At 49.9% G+C, this 17,462-nt stretch overlaps 1 protein-coding gene across 16 annotated transcripts in view; it reads left to right on the top strand.

The window, feature by feature from the left end:
- Window positions 1-17,462, top strand: part of PTPRS (protein tyrosine phosphatase receptor type S) — a 162,911-nt gene that overhangs the window by 65,088 nt on the left and 80,361 nt on the right. The window lies entirely within an intron of this gene.

Genomic DNA, 17,462 nt, shown 5'->3' with positions numbered 1-17,462 from the left:
TTAACGTAATCGCTTCGTTATCAGGGTTTATTAAGATGACGCGGTCACCAGGGATTGAATGGATCCTCGACCTTTTGTTGCCGGGAGATTTTTTCCTGAACAGCACTTTCTCTCTTCTCTGCAGTAGGCGAGTGGGGATATATTTGCCCTTGTCTCACTCCTGAGTTTTGTTCGGTTCGTGCTTAGGCACTCTTTGCAGGAGAAACGTTCATGTGCAGAAAGACAATGTTTCCTTTTGTCCTTCTTTCATTTAATAAGCCCGGGAAGTGAGCTGGGCTCCGGGAGGTTCACTGTAGGGCCGCTTTTTTGCTGTGTAGCTGTGGGTCAGTCTGTGCCTCAGACGGTGCTGCTGGTGTTCGTGAAGATAGACCCAAGCTTCGGTTTGAGCTGCCTTGTCTTGAGTAGCAGGAACAGTGCTGTGGTTGGCAGCAAGGAACCTGGCACGAGCCTTTTCTCTAAGTATTCATCCAGGGTCCTGCTTATCCAGGGTCCTACTTAGATGTTGCAGCCGACGCTCTTGTAGGTTCTTTAGGAGCACCCAGGGTGGCTGGTTAAAGCTAGCGCTGTGTTCCACCTGGGCCCAGGGTGGCCTTCTTGGCTTGTGAAAGTGGGCGCTGCTGGTAGGAGGCTGCTACCTGCATTGGCTCCTGCAAAAGCAGGGGACTGCAAGCAGAAGCCTCCATTCCTGGCTCTTCGGGCAGTAGAGTCAGGAGACAAGGGGACACTTACAGTGGAAAATCCAGTGTTGGGGCTGCGGGGTCCCACTCCTGTCACTGGTTTGCTGTAACATGCATGGCCAAATCCCTTTGTCCTCTTGTTTTCAAAGTAAGCAGTGCAGCTTTGCAGGCGCAGATGGAGAGGTCAGGTGTGTGCAGGTGCCTCTCCGGATGAGCAAAGCCCCAATTCATCTATTGTGATTCCTCTGTGCCTGTGAAAACTGGGGTCCTTTTTTATTTAAGTGTACACCAAGCCCTGTGTGCTCACTGCTGGGAGCGGGCACTCTGCAGAAACGGGGCTTCTCAAAATCATGGCTGTGTGACTTCAGTTTTTCTGTGGTTTTGGTTTTCCTGGGAAGAAATGAGCATCTTGTCTGTCCCTGTCTTCCGTGGGGTGAGGTTTGCTCAGAGATTCCAGCAGAGCTGGGAGATCCCACATGCTATCTGACTCCTACGAAGCACTTTTGGTGGAAACGTGCCCTCAGGAAGGGCTGATGCTGATCAGGCACAGAAGGCACCAGTTGTGTGGCCTGAGCCCTGCCGAAATCTGTCACTGCTCAGCAGACACCTTGCTGCTGGCAGCCAAGTTTCTCTCTCCTGTAGCTCTGCAGTGTCCTTGGATCCCGAACTGTGAGGTTTTATGCTTTTTTCCTCTTGCTGCTCTCAGGTGTATGTACGGGAACTTTGCAGGTTGCAGGACTCGGTGTCCGAGGCCGGGCTGCTCTTACCTGCGTGATGTGCAGATGAAATTGGGCCAGGCGTTGTCTCTTCTCCTAAGCTGTCGCGTCTCCCTGACCTGTTTGCCCTTGGGGATGCTCCCTGTTACGGGCCAGTTGTTGGAATTGCTCTGCGGCTCTTGCTACCTGCCTGTTGATGAGGAGTTTGATGGCTCCTGATTTTGGAGGGGCTGCTGAATTCCACCTGGAGAGGCAGCAGCATCCGAGCTGGTCTGCGGTGCTCCCCACTGAGGCACGCAAACAGCAAACAGCTTTGTCTGTCACAACGGCAGAGAGTGTGCGAGGAGCTGTCACTCTGTTCTGACAATGTCCTCTCTCATCAGATGGCCCTGGGCTCTGTCACACTGCCTCTCGCGTAATCCCTTGGCCGGCATCCATTTGGCTGGTGCTTGCCACGATGCTGACCCGATTTCCTGCCCTAATTCACCAGAGGGGCTGCCAAGGCCTTGCCGCCCCCAGGGCGAGCGGTGCCAGGCAGTGCCGGGGTGGTGCCCATGCCGCGGTGGGAAGCCCACATGGCAGGTAGGAAACCCCCGGGACACCGGCTTTTGGAGGGCACCATCTTCCCGGCTTCCCAGGGGAATGGCTCCCCTCGCAGCAAAGCGCAGGGCTGAACTTGCTTCCTCTTCCAGCGCAGCGCTGGAGGAGCTGCGGCCTCTGCAATCAAAGGACCATTAAAATACTTCCCTTGTTTCCTAGGCTAATTGATCTCAGCCAGTGATTTAAATCTTTCTATGGCAGGAACATTCTATTTAAAGGAAACTGCTATTTAAATTAAAAAACCAAAGCACCACACTGCTTTCAGCCTGCTGTTCTTCCTTGGGAAGCTGAAGAGGATAATAATTGAAAGGTACAAAGCAGACCTGTTTCTTCTCGTCTTCTGTGGTTGCATATGGACACTGTTCTTTGTTTCTTCTGTATGGTCAAGGGCAGCCATAGAGCTGGAAATTGCTAACTCCATGATTACTTTCAGTGATCTCTCATTAAATGGAATGTATTATCATTTTGTTAAGGATCGAGCTGGTTGTAGGAGTAACACTAATCGGCATCACTGCAGTGAGTTAGGGGAGGCCTTCCCCAGGAGCTGTGCGCTGCATGGCCAAGGAGGCAGATCTTGCACCCGTTACAGCTTGTGGAAAACCAGACAGCGCAGACAGACAGATGAGGTCTGGATATGGGTCCGGAGAGGGGAATAGTTTCCCAAATTGCTGACGTACCTGGGCACAGAACCAAGCTGTGCTGTTTCCCAGTCATGCCCCCAGCCCGAGTCATAAAACGTCTGCAACGAGCACCTTAAAATCATCTCATTTTGAGCATACACAAGACGAGTCCCATCTCGGCGGCTGTAGCTGGGCAGGATGTTCGCGGGCCCGCGCTGGGCAGAGCGCAGCTGCGTTTGACGGGGGCTCGGGGCAGTGTTCACGTCTCCTGCCCTCGGCTGCCCGAAGGAACAACGTGCCCACTTTAAGTGCTCCTCGGTTGCAGATAAAATGCCACTTACTGTATAGAAATGTGGTAATTTTTATAACTGAAATCAGCATGCTTGCTGTTTTCAAGTGGATTTTTCCCATTGATTAAACCTTTGCGTTTTACAATAGTGCTTTGCTAATTGGTACTTTGCATACACAGAAGGCTGGTGTGTGGCTCTCCGCCCCAGCAAAGATTTAATAGCAGAAGCGAACATTACTTATTACTTAGGTTTCCTTCCTTTTATAAATCACGTTATAGAACAGTTACTAGCACACTCTGAAGTATTACCATAAATAATTAAATCTAAATTGCAATTGACAAAATAAAAGAATAAAGCCCCTTTTATGATGCATTACCCTGGCTTTCTTCCCTTTTAATTGCCCTTGCTCCATCGTTAATTTGCAGAACACAGTAATTCACGCCGGGCGCATGTGTGCAGGGGGCTCTGGCGCTGCGTGAGCTGCAGTGCATCCGTGGCGGCTGGCAGCAGATGGCAGCAAGGGTCGCTCCGTGCGTGCGGGGCTTGCGGGGAGGATGGAGAACGTGTGCGGTGGGTTGGGAGAGGAGCTCGGCTTGTGTAGGTCCATGTTCAGGCTGGCAAAGCGGCGCTGCGTTTGGGGAGCTGGTGCGATGAAGAAAGGTGGGTGGGGGGTGTGTGCTCCGTGCCATGAGATGTAGGTGGCTGGCTGCGCCGCTTGTCTCGCTGAGATCCAGATCACAGCGACTTACAGGTGTGTCTGACTCCTCTCCTCCAAATGGTTCCTCCCGTGCTCTTATCCACAGAGGATTAGCCTCTGCAGCAGAGCTCACAGCTTTTAGCTCTGGAGGTCCTAGCTTTGATCTGTTGTTGGCCAAGACAGCAGTTGTCAGATAAGTTGGTAGTAAAAATCAAGCAGACTCCATCGTAGAACTTGATAGACACGTTAAGACGACATCAGTGGGAAGTGAACGTTTCTCTGCTGTGTGAGAAGCTGCTCCGTGTATAGGTGTTGGAGACTGATTTGTGAAAATGCAACAGCACTGTCCTGAGCAAAGGAAGGTGTCGAAGTGTGGTGGGGTTGAATTGCCCCACAAGCGGGTGAGGTACACGACAGTGCACCCGCTGGGATGAGGAGCCGGGGGGATGCCACAGAAAGGCTTTTGCCCTGTGGTGGGTGTGGGCCGGAGGGGTAGCAGAAGTTTGAGTGGGGAGGTTGTGTGGTCGGTGGTGGGTGGTGGAGTTTCTGCTTGGTGTTAGACATGGTTCCTTCAGCGAGTAGAGTCTAACGGTGTGCAGGAGGAGGCAGCATCTGAATCGCATCCTCCCAGAAGGCAGATCCCTGCATCCCTCCCCTGGGTCCACTTGCTGCTTGTGTTAGGCAAGGAGACACCTTGCTGTCCTTGTTTCTGAATTACCCTTTCCTTTGTCGCCTTCTCCGTCTGCCAGCTGCGATCCAGCCTGCGGTTGCTGAGGGTTCTGGACTAGTTGTTGTCCCACTCAAGGACACCGAATTAAACTTCTGTGTCACCTTGTTTAAGTGCCTGATTAAATTAAACCTTGTCTGCCTGGATCAAGTGATGTATCTCTTTTTTTTTTTCTCTTTTTTTTTGGTCTTTTTTTTTAACAATTCAAATTGGAAAGTTTGTGTCTTCTACAGAACCACGCAAGGAAATAAATCATCTTTTGAAAGAGCTTCCTTGGAGGCAGGGGGGGCTGTCACCTCCCAGGTCTCAGCTGTGCCCCACACTGCGAATGCTTATTAGATTAATCTCTGCTGAGGAGCACCTGGGGACAGCAGCAGCCACGGGTGTTTGGGACCCAGTCATGGGTGTCTCCTGGTAAAGGATCTTTTCCCAACCAGAGGTTCCTGCTGCTCAGCTTCATTAGATGGCTAAGTTAGGGGAAAAGAGCATCTGTTTGTTGTGCAAACAAGCGGCTTGTGTGAAAATGTCATCTACATCGTATTTGTGATAGAGAAAATGTATGTCTTCACCATACCTGGATGCCAAAACTCTGTGTCAGGTTTACCAGGAAGCCAGTACTTATTTCTTTGTGACTTGCCCCTTTGGGTGTGCTTGTCACCAAGACAGGTCTTGCACATGCTGCCAGGGAGGACAGGATCTTTCTGGTGTCTCACCAAGACCCTGGGTCACATCAGCCTTTCATCTCGCTGGCAAAGCCTGTGTAGTTGTGTCTTTTCAAGACCAAATAGGTATGAATCTCCTGGGTCAGTCAGGGGAATCTGCGAGGGTATTCCCACCCTTTTTGTGGCCTGGCAAGCCCAATATAATTCTTAGAAGGCAAAGCAGAATGTTTTTCAAGGACGCCCGACCAGAGGAATGTCGTTCTTCAGTGTGCGTGGGATGGAATCTGGGCTCGAGCTGGCCTGTGAGACACAGTCTCTGAAGAACAGTTTTATTTACTCTGTGCCACTCTTCCCCTCCAGTCAAGGATGTTCTCTTGCAACATAATTGGTCCCAGTTCCCACCTTAGAAAGCTGTGATGTTCCCTGCACTGCAGCTGCCTTTAATTTTTTGGGATTGTTAAAGTTCATGAAAACAGTCACGTTTTATGCCATCTGCTGCATGTGGTGGAGCAAACGATCACGCAGGCTGCAGGGCTGGGTCTGGATCAGGAATCGGGAGCGTCCTCGCTCTGTGAATGCACCTTCTCAACCCTCCTGCCCTCCTCTTGCTTGTCTAGATTTGCTTTTTTGAGCAAGGACTTCTCTCGCCATGTTGTTGCCCGGTGTAATTAGTCTCAGTCTTGGTTTGAGGTTCTCATACCGCAAATGCTAAATAGTCAGGTTACGGTTTGGCAGAGGAGCCACCTGTTCCGTCCAAGGGCACAGCAGATAACAGCGTGACTGTGGAAGAGATCGCAGCTAACCTAGACCCGGAGGTTGCCAGGAGAGAGCATTATAAATATATCTTGGACGTCTACTGCTAAGATTCTGAAAGGGGATATTGCAATGAATGATTTGAACAGTTGACGTGAAGGAGTATGGATTGACCTGTTTTCACACTAGCGTTGCGTAGAGAATTTTTAGCATGTCCCATCTTCTTACAGACGTGAAACATTGCTGCTTCATACGAGGTTGGTTACAACCAATGCCGCTAGTTCCATCTGTAATGCGCAGAATCATTTCTGTTGCCTTTTGAGGCCAAGAGGAAAAGCAAAGCTTTAAAAAAGAAAAAAATAAATAGAAGGAGCTGCAACTGGTTTAGCATTCTGCAAAGTTTCTCTGAGTCCTCCAAACCTTTAATTGACTCAGGAGCATAAAATTGAGGAGGGGAGAGAGTGAGAGAGCGTGTGGAGTGGCGCGAGCGATTTGAATAATTTATTGTCCTTTGAAGTTGCAAGAGAAATTTCAGCTGCCTTGGGGAGTAATTTCTCCCCGTTCTGAAAGGGTTTCTCCTTATTTTAAACTCATTCAGAGGATGATAGTTTTGCATTTTCTGCATAATTAATGAGCATAACTCCCCCCCCCCTCACACAACCTCTAAAGAGTGGTGGGGTGATGAAGCTTGGTGGTTTTTTTAATTAATAAAGTCAAATTAATTTGGCTATGTCCTCTTCCTCCCTCACCTCCGTTACAATTCGTGGATTTATTCATAAATTAGTCTGAGAGTGCCGACACTTACGAATCGTTAGCTTGGACTTTGATTGGTTTGAATGAATTTCTAAAAGATGGTGTAGGTTTTTTTCAGTTCAACTATTAAAATCACCTTGAGACTGGCTCTCTTGGGATCATCCGGCGATCCAGGAAGATCCTGCAGCTCTCGTTTTCCTTTCTCTGTCTGCATGGGTAGGATCTGTTTGGTTTTGAGGGCTTTCTGCATGTTTTTTTTCTTTATGAATGTTATGATACTCCCCTTTTCTAATTGTGGTTAATTCCAGTAGCTGCCACTTGAGGGACTGCCTTCACCTGAAAGGGGAAAGCATCTTCTGCCCTGGCGCCTGGAGGGGCCGCGTTACAGTCTTCTGCTAAGAAGCCATCCCTTGCATCTCTTGGCAGGAGTCAAACATGAACATAAACCCGTCCTACCAAAAAAAAGCTCATCTTCCTCAAACACTGTTGTTGATAGAAGAATTTGAGGGGTCCTTGCTGTTGCTTTTCCACGTTTCCATTCCTTGCTTGCTCATGTGTCGCACTGTTTTTTGGGCTTGCTAAATCTCTAGTTATCCCAAAGCTGAATTTGTTAGGTTCCCACTGCTGTCTGTTCTCAGCTCTTTTGTTGGATTCTTCCTTGTTTTCTTATTTTGTGTTGATATGCCCACTGCAAATCTGAATGATGACTATTGTGATTCAGAGACAGAAACCATAAAGACTCCTGTGGTAGGAGTCAAAGTTTATAGAATCACAGAATGGTTTGGGTTGGAAGGGACCTTAAAGATCACTTAGTTCCAACCCCTCTGCCCTGGGCAGGGACACCTCCCGCTAGACCAGGTTGCTCTGAGCGCCATCCAGCCTGGCCTTGATGTTGTTGTTACGATAACATGTCATGATTGTTACAGGTTGTGTTCTTCCATTAGCTTTATTAGGGTTTCATTTCTTGTTTTCAAGATCTCCCATCTTGAGCTCCCTTGACAACCCCATCCCAATACTGATGGGCAGTACAAGCTCACAATACACTGTTAAGACCCAGGGTAAGGTGTTTCAAGGTTGTATACCCAGAATCTCCTTTTGCTCCATGGAAATGTGGCCTGAAGTCTGTTACCAGAGGTGGGATAGGAATGATGTATCAAGTTTTTGAAAATAACCAAAACTCTGTGCTCTCGGAATTATACCTTGCCCTTTTCCTGTAGACTAGGAGACTTCCTCTCTTTCCTGAAAGAAAGAAGTAGACTGCAGCTAGTAAGTGGAAGTAATAGAGCTTTTATTTACAGGAGTAAAAGAGCAGAGTTTTATCAAACAATATTTTGTTTATCTGATGTGCGTTTCATCCCCAAACGATCCCTAGAGGCACGTATTCGCTAGCAAATCTTGATGGGGATCATACATCTACCGTAGTGCTGCAGCGCCTTCTGAGCTGGCGATGCAAGGCAGGGGGCCTAGCTAGGTGTTTACATTTTGCAAAGGTCTTTGTCATATCACTAAACCAAGGATCAGAACTGATCTCCCTGGTCATGTCCTTGGGGCTCTAGCACTGCCCTTCCTCTGAGAGATGGTGAGATGCAGAAGCTTGTAGCAGTTTGTTTTTCCCATTGCTGCGGACTCTGCTGTCACTTTTCAGTGGCTTAGGACGTCTGCTGGGCTATATTAAGATGGCATGGCCCCCTGGGAGTTGGGATCCTTGCTCGTTAAGCTTTTTCTTCTTTCAGGTTTGTCCCATAGGAGGTGGTTTTTCATGTTCTGGTGTCCCCCATAGACTCTGATTCTTTAGTGACTCAAACAGAGCAGCAGAGGTTGAGTAAAGAGCCAAGTCCTTTCTAGCTGTGTCTTTCTAGGTAGGGGGTGAATTGAGCTTCTCCGGGGTGCCAATATCGATGGCACGGCTGGAGTAGAAGCTGTCCTAGCAACGTGACAAGGGGAGGGAGAGCTCCCTGCCTTAAGCTTCTCATTGCAAACAGTCTGGGATTGCTGTCATGACACTGATGGACAAGGGGCCCTCATTAAGTTGCCAGGAGAGCTCCTTGGCTTTCTTGCTCTTGCTCTGCTCTGGGTTATTATGCCTTGTTATAGGACTTCTGGACAAATATGGAATGAGATGTTGTTACAGTTGATTGAAAGAAAGCACTTGTGTACCCCCAGGGTCCTGGCCTGCCACGTTGCTGAGGCTGCGTGCGCTCCTGTGCTTGCTGGCCCTTCAGCGGCAGATCTCAGGGCTGCCATCTAACGTGACAGCATTGCGTGTCTGCTGCCACCCTTGCTGGGCACAAGGAGCATCTTTCTTCCTTGCTTTGTGTTGTGGTGCCAGAAGGTGAATGAGAATCCTGGCCAGAGGTCCATCTGCATTACCACCTACTTGCTCCTTTGCCCCTCGGTTTGGTTCGTACCAGGGAGGGAGGGGGAAGGGCTCTGTGCTGGGTGCAGGCAGTAAGCAGAGCGGGAAGCAGTTGGTATTCATTCCCGAAGCGCCAGTCACTAGCGCTGGGACTGATTTGTGGCAGTGACAGATACCCTTTGCACTATGGGGAAGGGTGGATCCTTTCCATACATATGGATGTGTGGTGGTAGCCCAGAGAATTCCTGCCGAAACTGGATGACTTCATCCTAGCTGCTGTTCCCATGCGATAAGGCATGGTCCCATCCCTGAAAACTAGCAGTTTAAATAGACCAGAAGGAAGGATTATGCTTCCCCTCCAGCAGGCAGAATAACGTGGTTTTTCTCACCTTGGGTGTCAGAACTAGGAATAGATCTTTGGTAGCCTGAGTCTCATCCTGCCTCCACTGCCGCAGGCTCGTACCTCCTCTTCCAAAGGGGCTGTACTGCAAATAGGAGCATGAAGGCTGGGTGGATGTGCCAGATCCCCAAAATTACAAGCCTCGTGGCAAGAACAGCTTGGCATGGGTGTGCTGGCTGTAATGGGTCTGCTGCCTCGTCCCGGCCGAGGAGCACGGTGGGACTGGCAGCACGGGCAGGCGGCAGAAAGGGGAGGGAGTGTTGGTGTTGTTGGACAGTCAGCGTGGCAAAGGTGTACGAAATGAGTTCTTGATCTTTTTGCACCTATTTTCTGCTTGTGTTAAATCCCGCGCTGGGTCGCATCCTTCATTGCTGTCCTTCCTTCTCTGGGGCCTTGCAAGAAAGACGAGGGGGTGATCTTTCAAGTGTCCAACAGGCAAAAATCCTGCATTCACCTGTGTATAACCCAGCTTTTCTGGGTCGGGTAAGGGCTTTGGTGGATCAGCAGCAGGGGAATAGCAAGGTGGAAGTATTTCACTTCTGAAAAAATGTCCCCAATCTTCTTTTACCCTCCTTTCCCCAACCTTGCCAGTCCCATCTCCCTGAAGGGAGCCAAGAGCTGCTGACAGTAAGAGGAAGTCTCTGTCTGAAGCCTATAATTATCCTGTCTGCCTTCCCAGAAAAGGCCAGTTGGGGAGCGAGCGTGTTTCTGTTTCATGGACAAGCCCTGTGTTCTGCTGCCTCCCCAATTACTGCTTAATGGACTTTTTATGATGATAAGACGACTGGGTTGGGGAAAAGTTATTGACGGGGAAATGGAATATAATTCACTCCCTGTTTGTTTTTTCTGTCAGAAAAACCCTCATTTTAATGTTATTTGTGAGGCACCAAGAAACAACTCTCGGCAAAAAAAAGTACAAAATCTAGCAGTAAACCCGTGGATTTCAAGGGGACCAGAGTCTCTGCAGAACCTCTCCAAAGGGTGTTTTCAATCTTGTTGAGTGTCTCCATAGAGACCCTCCCCACAGCCTGCATCAGTCCTGCTCCCAGTTTGCAGCTCTCACTCCTCTCATGAAGAAAAATGTAAATTATGGAGCCATCTTTCTTGCCTCTACCCCTCTTGCAAGCTCCCCCGCTCCCTAATGCCACTGCTTTGAGATATGTACCCATTCTAGACATCGCATTCTTGCTCCCCACTCTCCATCTGTCTCAAATTTGGCTGCTCTCTCCTGTTTTCATCTGCTCCGTGGTTTGTCTCCTCTATCTAATCTTCACTTCCTTGCTCCGGCTCTGAACACTTCCCTCCTCTCCATCCTGCTCCAGTTCTCTTGCATTTTCCCTGTTGGTCTCGTCTCTCCTTATCCCCACTGACTTTCTCATCCTTTCTACCTGCTGCCCTGCTCTTCAGCCCCCCTTTATTGATGTGCCAAAGCTGTTCTCTGCTCCTCTGGCCATGCCTCCCAGGCTGTCCCCAGCTGCTCAGTGCTCCCATCCCCATCCCTCAAATGCAGGGCATGCACCTGCTGCATGCAAACAGACCGCAGCAGCAAGTGTGTGTAAAACACGTCTCTTAAACCAGCAAACAAACACTCAGTGTACGACCAGTCCCGGATCTCGCATTCCTGGAGAGGTGTTCAGGAGGGGAGATGAAAGCGCTGCCGCCCAGGGTCATAGTTGGGGGGGTACCTTGTGCTCCTTCTCCGATTGTGAGTCTGTCAGCAGTTGTGGAAAATGGAGATGGGGTTTTACCAGATCAGCAGACAGTTTCAGCCCAAAAACCAAAAGGAAAGGGGAGGAGAAGAGGGGGGGTTTAACCCTTTGCATGCCAGTGAGAACACCATCTGATTCCTTCCTGGTTGCTCTTGACGTTAGCAAGGGGTGAGAAATAATGGCGAGATGTCCCGGTTCAAGTTACTGTGACTGGTTGTTGGGAGATTGCAAAGCCTTTGTCTGGCTTTTGGTTTTTATCTTCTTCTCCCACCAGAAGTACACGTGGAAGAAGGTCTCTGAGTTCTGCCTCTAGTGATTTTCTTTGTGGCTATTTTATTTTGTTTGTATTACAGTATTTAGAGGCTGTAGTTGTGTGCGATACCACCTAGGGTGTTGAGTGCTGAACAGATCTGTTCGGAGACCATCCTTTGCTCCAAATTGCTTGTAGTGTCTAGACCAAGACAGGCAGGTGTGAGAAATGAGGGTTGTCACCTCCCCGCTACGTGCGGCAGACTGAGGTGCGGGGAAGGGTGAGTGCCCAAGGTCAGCCGAATTTGCGTCAGAGCCAGAGATCTGAATCCCAATTATGGGAATCATCTGGAGCCTGGAAGAGCAAATTGGGGTGTGCTAACGCTAATGGCAAAATAGCATTGACCATAAATGGCTTAATGGTCTTCTCTTTTAACTTTTTTCTTGAAAGGTAGATGTGCATGTATGCACAAAAAAGGGAGAATTTTTATCTGTTCAGTATTTTTAAGCTAGGGTAAAGGTTGACGTTGGCTAACGTGCCTTGAATCTCTCTTGTAGCAAGGGCACCTTCTCACGGTGGGCAGCTCTGCAAGGAAATGTCGGGCTCAGCACCACGAGGCTGTTTGTTGAAGGTCGACCAGGAGGGATGGGCAAAAGGACGGCGGCCATGCACGTTTAGGAAGGCTATGATAAGCCGGCCAAACTGCAAGAAAATGGCCTGCCTGCTGTGCTCTTGCTTTTGCTTTAGTTTCAGCGGCGGGTGTCGGGTACAGCGGCGAGCCCCTCCGTTCCCCAGGGCGGGGATAACAAGTGTTTATTCACCGGCCAAGGGGCAGCACTTCGTGTGCCAGCGCTCTGGGTCACCGGCACTGGTGCGTGGGCCTCCGCCAGAGTGCCGATGGCGGGGACCAGCGGCACCAAAACTGGACGCAAAACCTTTTAAAATATGCATTTTGTAGCTGGCTTTCTTTTGTTTCCGTGGATTGCTGGCGCTGTGGGCGAGGGGCCCTTTCAGCCAGGCTCACGCTGCTCTCTGTGCTGGGCACAGATGAAAGAATAAGTGGTTTGTCTTTATTTGTGGTCCATTGTCAAAGTGCTTTCCTGGGGGTGGCGTGAGGGGGCTGCAGAACGTGGGGATGTTAAGCACAGAGGTGACTTTTGCCATCTAAAATCGGCCCCCGGTCCCCGCCATGGGGCTGGCCATGAGGGAGAGAGCTGGGGGGTCGGGAGGAAGCAGAGATGGCGAGGTGCCCGTCTGTGGCCCCCTCAGGGAAAGCCTGCGGCGTGAGGGGATGGTTTATACACACGCTGCCCATTTCTTTCCCAAAGCCGGGGCAAATAATACGGTAATGTGGTCAGGGACCATCCCCGGGACTTTTCCTTGGCAACAGTGGGGCTGAGGGGACGTGAGTTGGGCCTTCACCGAGGCAGGAGACGGGCCTGTTATCATGGCGGTGGCGCCTCCAGGCCTCCCCTGTGGGGAGCAGGTGGAAGAGGACATGGCTGACACGTTGTCTGTCACCCCCTTGGGAGCAGCTTTCTGCCTTGGACCTGCCCCAAAGCTGGCAGGCTGTAGCTCAGGAGGGAGGAGCAATTTAGGTCACAGCTGGATCTCCCAGCCATTTTGTCAGCAAAGTGCATGGGGTCTTCTCTTCCCCCGTGGTGGAGAGGTGGTGGGCTGCGTGCCGCCGGCCAGTCCTGTGTGTCACGCGACTGAGGGTTTTACCTCAAGACGTTCGTGGTGTGGGCAGGGTCTGGCCGTGTGCGTGTGCTCGTGCAGCCCAGGCCGGAGGGACAGGGGCTGTCTTTAGCCTCCTCTTGTTGGCCAACCCCATGCATTGCCCAAGTTGTCCCATGTTCCTGAGCCAGCACCAGGGTGTTCTGGCTGAGGGCGGCTGGGAGGATGGCAGGGTATCGATCTGGCAGGCTGGCACAAAATGCTTTGAGAAACAATTTTGTCTCAGAAGGGCCCAGGGGAGTCAATATTTCCCCAGTGGGACCTGCCTCTCCCTCCCCTCATTTGGGTTAACTCTGGTGAGCCTTCCCTGAAACTACCCGGAGAGATGAGAAGTGGGCTAGCAGCTGCCATACTGGTTTTGCACAGCCCTCTGTACAGCCAGGCCTCCATTTGCCTGCCTTAGCTGAGCCGATGCTAGGTTTCCCCGCAGCTTTTTGGGCCATCTCTCCCATTTTGTGACTGGAACATACTGGGGAAGCTGCTCCTACCCTGTGGTGTGGTCTGCAAGGCTAAATGCATCCCTGCCCTCCTTGTCCTCCCATAAACCCACCTGTAGAGCTGGCAGGAGGGGCAGCCAGCTCGGTCTGGAGACCAGGTTTACAAGAGGCAAGGAAGAAGGATCCATGGTGCGAGTTCATAACTGTGCTTTTTCTCCCCCGTGCCCTGCTCCCCTTCAGCTGTCAGCTCGGATATGTTAAGCCCATTTGTGCTCCTGCCTCTCTCCCACCCCTCAAACCACCTCTGGGTTCTCCATCCTTTTCTCTGGCTTTGGCTTTTGATGTTTCGGACAGGCATATGGTGGCCGGCCTGTCTCCCTCACTCCTCGTCCATCACCCGCTATTCACCATGGCAGCAGTTCCTGAGGGACGTTTGGGTTTAGAGGGTGAGATGTCCCCTCCTTTTCCCCACTCCCGTATCTTTCAAGCTTTCCTTGCTGTAAAGCTTCTCAGACTGTTTTGTCATCTGTGTATCATTAGCAGGGAGATGTTGGGGGGTTTTTTACATGACTGCATTTAAAGAACTTTTGCTGCTTTGGTGTTGCGAGGAAGGAGGGAGAGGGGAGGCAGCAGTATTTTCCTCGTCTATGAGGAAAGCTGCCTTGTGCAGCCTTGTACGTGGGCTGACATCGTACCGTGCTGCTCTAGTGTGTGTGTCTGGGGGATGAGTAGGAGACCCCACCCCTATCACCTCACAGCTTCTTCTCAACGTCTGTGTTAGAATTCACAAAATCCCAACAGCAAATGTGCGTCATGTCCCTTCTGAACAGATGCTGGTGCCGCCCATGTTTCTCTAGGCCTGTGCTTTGGGAAGTGAAGCCAACTGGAGGTTGTCGGCATAAGGGTGACGGGGAGGGTGAGCGCACGGTCCCGTCAGCTGCCCTCGGCAGCAGTCGGGGGCGCCGGGCAGGAGCAGAGCTGTCTGGAAGGGGTGGCAGAGGTTAGGGCAGAGGGCAGACGGTGTGTGTGCTGATCGTCTTTGCGGATGCAATTACAGAGCCGCGGGATGGATGGTGAATATGTGTCTCTTCCTTACAGTCCGTGGCAACTCTCCAGCATGTCGCTTGCCCCGGCTGTTGCCTTTGGGAAGTGCGTAGGTGGTGGGCAGGAGTGAAAGGTTCAGTTTGACTTGATGGCTTTCCATGAAGCTGTAGAGAAGAATCACAGGTACACAGCAGCCATCCGGTCTTTTCAACTTTCTCTCCGGAGACCCAGACCCCACAGGAAACCTCTTGTAGTAGGAAAATTCTTTTACGCTTCAGGTTTTTCCATTCCTGTTTTGATAATGCAAAAAACCAGGTCCTGCTACTTTGTAAGCAGAGAAAGAGGAAAAAGAAAAATCTCTTGTGACCACTAGACCTAGGTGGAACTCAAGCTCTGTCTTTCCAAGACTGACTTACTTTTAGCTATCCCTGAGGGAAGAATGGTGAAGTGATATACAATCTCCTGGATTGCAAGTATGTCATCTGGAAAATGCCTGCCTCTGATTTTTATTTATTTACTTAAAACTGAAGTCCTGCAATCTTGGCAGATAAGGGGAAACACATAATCCCCTCTGAGTGGGCTGATAGCGTTTCACTTTCACATGGCACCTTGTTCCTGCTTTTGGAGCCTTTCAAAGCAATTTGCAGAGCTGAAGCCTGAATTCTAACTGCATGTTTCCCTGCAAGCTGGCCCTGGCACGGCAGAGCTGTGGCAGTCCTACGCAGCACGTAGGAATTTGTTTCAGCTTTGTATCATCACCACCTTGCCTGCGATAGCGCTGGCTTTCTCTTTCCCAGAGGGGAGAGGGTTGTTCTGTGATTGGCGTGGGCTGGAGTGACAAGCGCCGCAGTGACGAGGGGGGCATAGGTGGAGAGCACAATGGGGGATTTGGCGGGGTGGGGGAAATCAAAGTCTGGAGCTCAAAGGCTTGAGCAATTTTAAAATCAACAATTTAGCTTTGATTTTCACCCATTTTCCAAGTGAGTAGCAAAATCGAATAGATTGTTTGATAGGGGTTTTTGTTTGGTTTCTTTTCTTTTGTCTCTCGCTGTCGAAGAGTGAGTTTATCGTAGGCTGCAGCGAGCTCAGGAAAGCAGTGTTCACAGAGCAGCTTGGCTTCCCCCTTCCCCCACGCCGAGCCCCCAAAAGGGGTGCTGAGCAATGACTCCAGGCTCACTATTTTGTGGAGCACCATCCCTTTCTTCAGAACAGAAATAGAACCTCGTTTTTCCCTCAGCTGAGCTGTCATCATACTGCTTGCACCCATTTAAATGTATATGTCACATTAAGGATTATTAGGGGCTTTTATTTTAAGAAATCAACTCACATCAATAAAGCGTTCTTAAAAGCCCTGAATGTTTTTGGCTGTACCTTCAGAATTGACTTTTGCAAACTCTTCAGATATTGAGCTGAGAAGAGAGAAGGAAGTCAGGTTGTGGGCAGAGGGAGCATTTATATTTTAGCCCAAAGCAAAGGTTTGGTTTTGCCTTTCTCAGACGGAAGGCAGATGCCCCAGTGCCACTACCTCCAGTGGGACTTGCCTGATAACCTTTAGCTGTAACATTGCAAAGACGACTTTGACCTCTAAATATAGATTTGGATATTTATAAATCCGATGCTTTGTACACACAGCATTCGGTGGGACATAAACAGCTCCAGCAAATTGTATTTACCTCCAGCATGGAAACAACTGCTTGATTGCATCACATGAGCTTGCTCAGTGGCTTTTATTTATATACTGCTGGCTCCACCAGGCAAGGAAGGGAGGAATGCTTCCTTTTGTCTTTCGACCCCTAAAAGACCCTGGAGATGACTCTCCAGCTTCCATTTGCCCTCTTCTTAAGTTCTTTGGTAGGCTATTTACATCTTATTTTATAGACTTTGAGTATGCACATATAAATATACACATTTCAGAGTCACGTGGTCTACTTTTCTCAAGAATAACAGACGGCAACTTTATGATCTGAGTGATTTTATTTGAACACAGCTGTGGCCTTGTGATTTAAATATTTCAATAAATTTTAAACTAACTAGATGAGAGGAAACTGTGCAGGGAAAACAGGTTAGAGCACGGAAGGAGGATTCCCTGAGGACAGAAGCAATATGGGCTCTGCACGAACGCTCCTGGCCTCGTCCTCCTTTCATCAGAAGGCCCTTGACACCTTCCTTGGTCAGAAAGCCTGCCCCGGCATCCTTTCGCCTCCTTGCAGAGCTCTTGAAGGCAGTCAGACATGGATGGAAATCAGTGGCAGGGGGTGAGGGAGAGGTGCTGCGAGCTCAAGTGGTGTTCCCTTGGGTCCAGGCTGGCTAAAATGCAGCCCCAGGCTCTGAGTGCATTTGTTCAGGCATCACCGCACCTTTGAGCATCTGGTTATGAGAGCGGTTTGGGGAGCTTTTGGCTTCTTCCTTCAGCAGTGTGAATTCCTTGGTTTTCTCACGTGTCTCATGATGCGAAGGGGGGAGAAGAGGGGAAGAGGGAGCCGCAGGAGCAGACGGCGGACTTGGCTGCCATGCTCTTGGTCTTGACAACTGGATTGCTTTGAAATGATCACGACTTCAGTTTGTTGGGCTGTGTCCTGTTAACTTGCCTGTTCCAAAGGATGGCGTGCCTGTTGCTGTGTAAATGGACCAGTGAGGGCCAGGGGAAAGATTTGCAGATAAAAACACGTACTACAGGCCACGGAGGTTTCACATCCCAAAGCCACTGGCATCAGCCTGTTTCACACAATCATCCTCAAGATCTCATATGCTCCATTTATTTCATGGTCCTTCTTCTACCTTTTGCCCCCGTCTTGGCTGTGTTCCTATAAATCTCCCCCATTCCTTCCTGTTTTGTTCATCTGCTAGGATCTGGCAAGTGCAATTCAGTGTTTCTCACGTTTCAGAAGTAAGAGGCTTTGCAACATCATCACATTGAAATCTCTTCGTAGGATCAGGCCCTTCATCATTTTGTGCTGTAGCTTCTTCATATGTAAAATGGAGGTAAAGACTGTTCCTAAAAGGTCGAGAGGTTTAATTTCATCTGGGATCATTA

The sequence above is a fragment of the Chroicocephalus ridibundus genome, chromosome 22 (assembly GCF_963924245.1).
Source record: "Chroicocephalus ridibundus chromosome 22, bChrRid1.1, whole genome shotgun sequence".
NCBI classification, from domain to species: Eukaryota; Metazoa; Chordata; class Aves; order Charadriiformes; family Laridae; genus Chroicocephalus; species Chroicocephalus ridibundus.
Note: the sequence above shows the minus strand (reverse complement) of the source record. Positions and strands in the feature narration are given on the sequence as shown.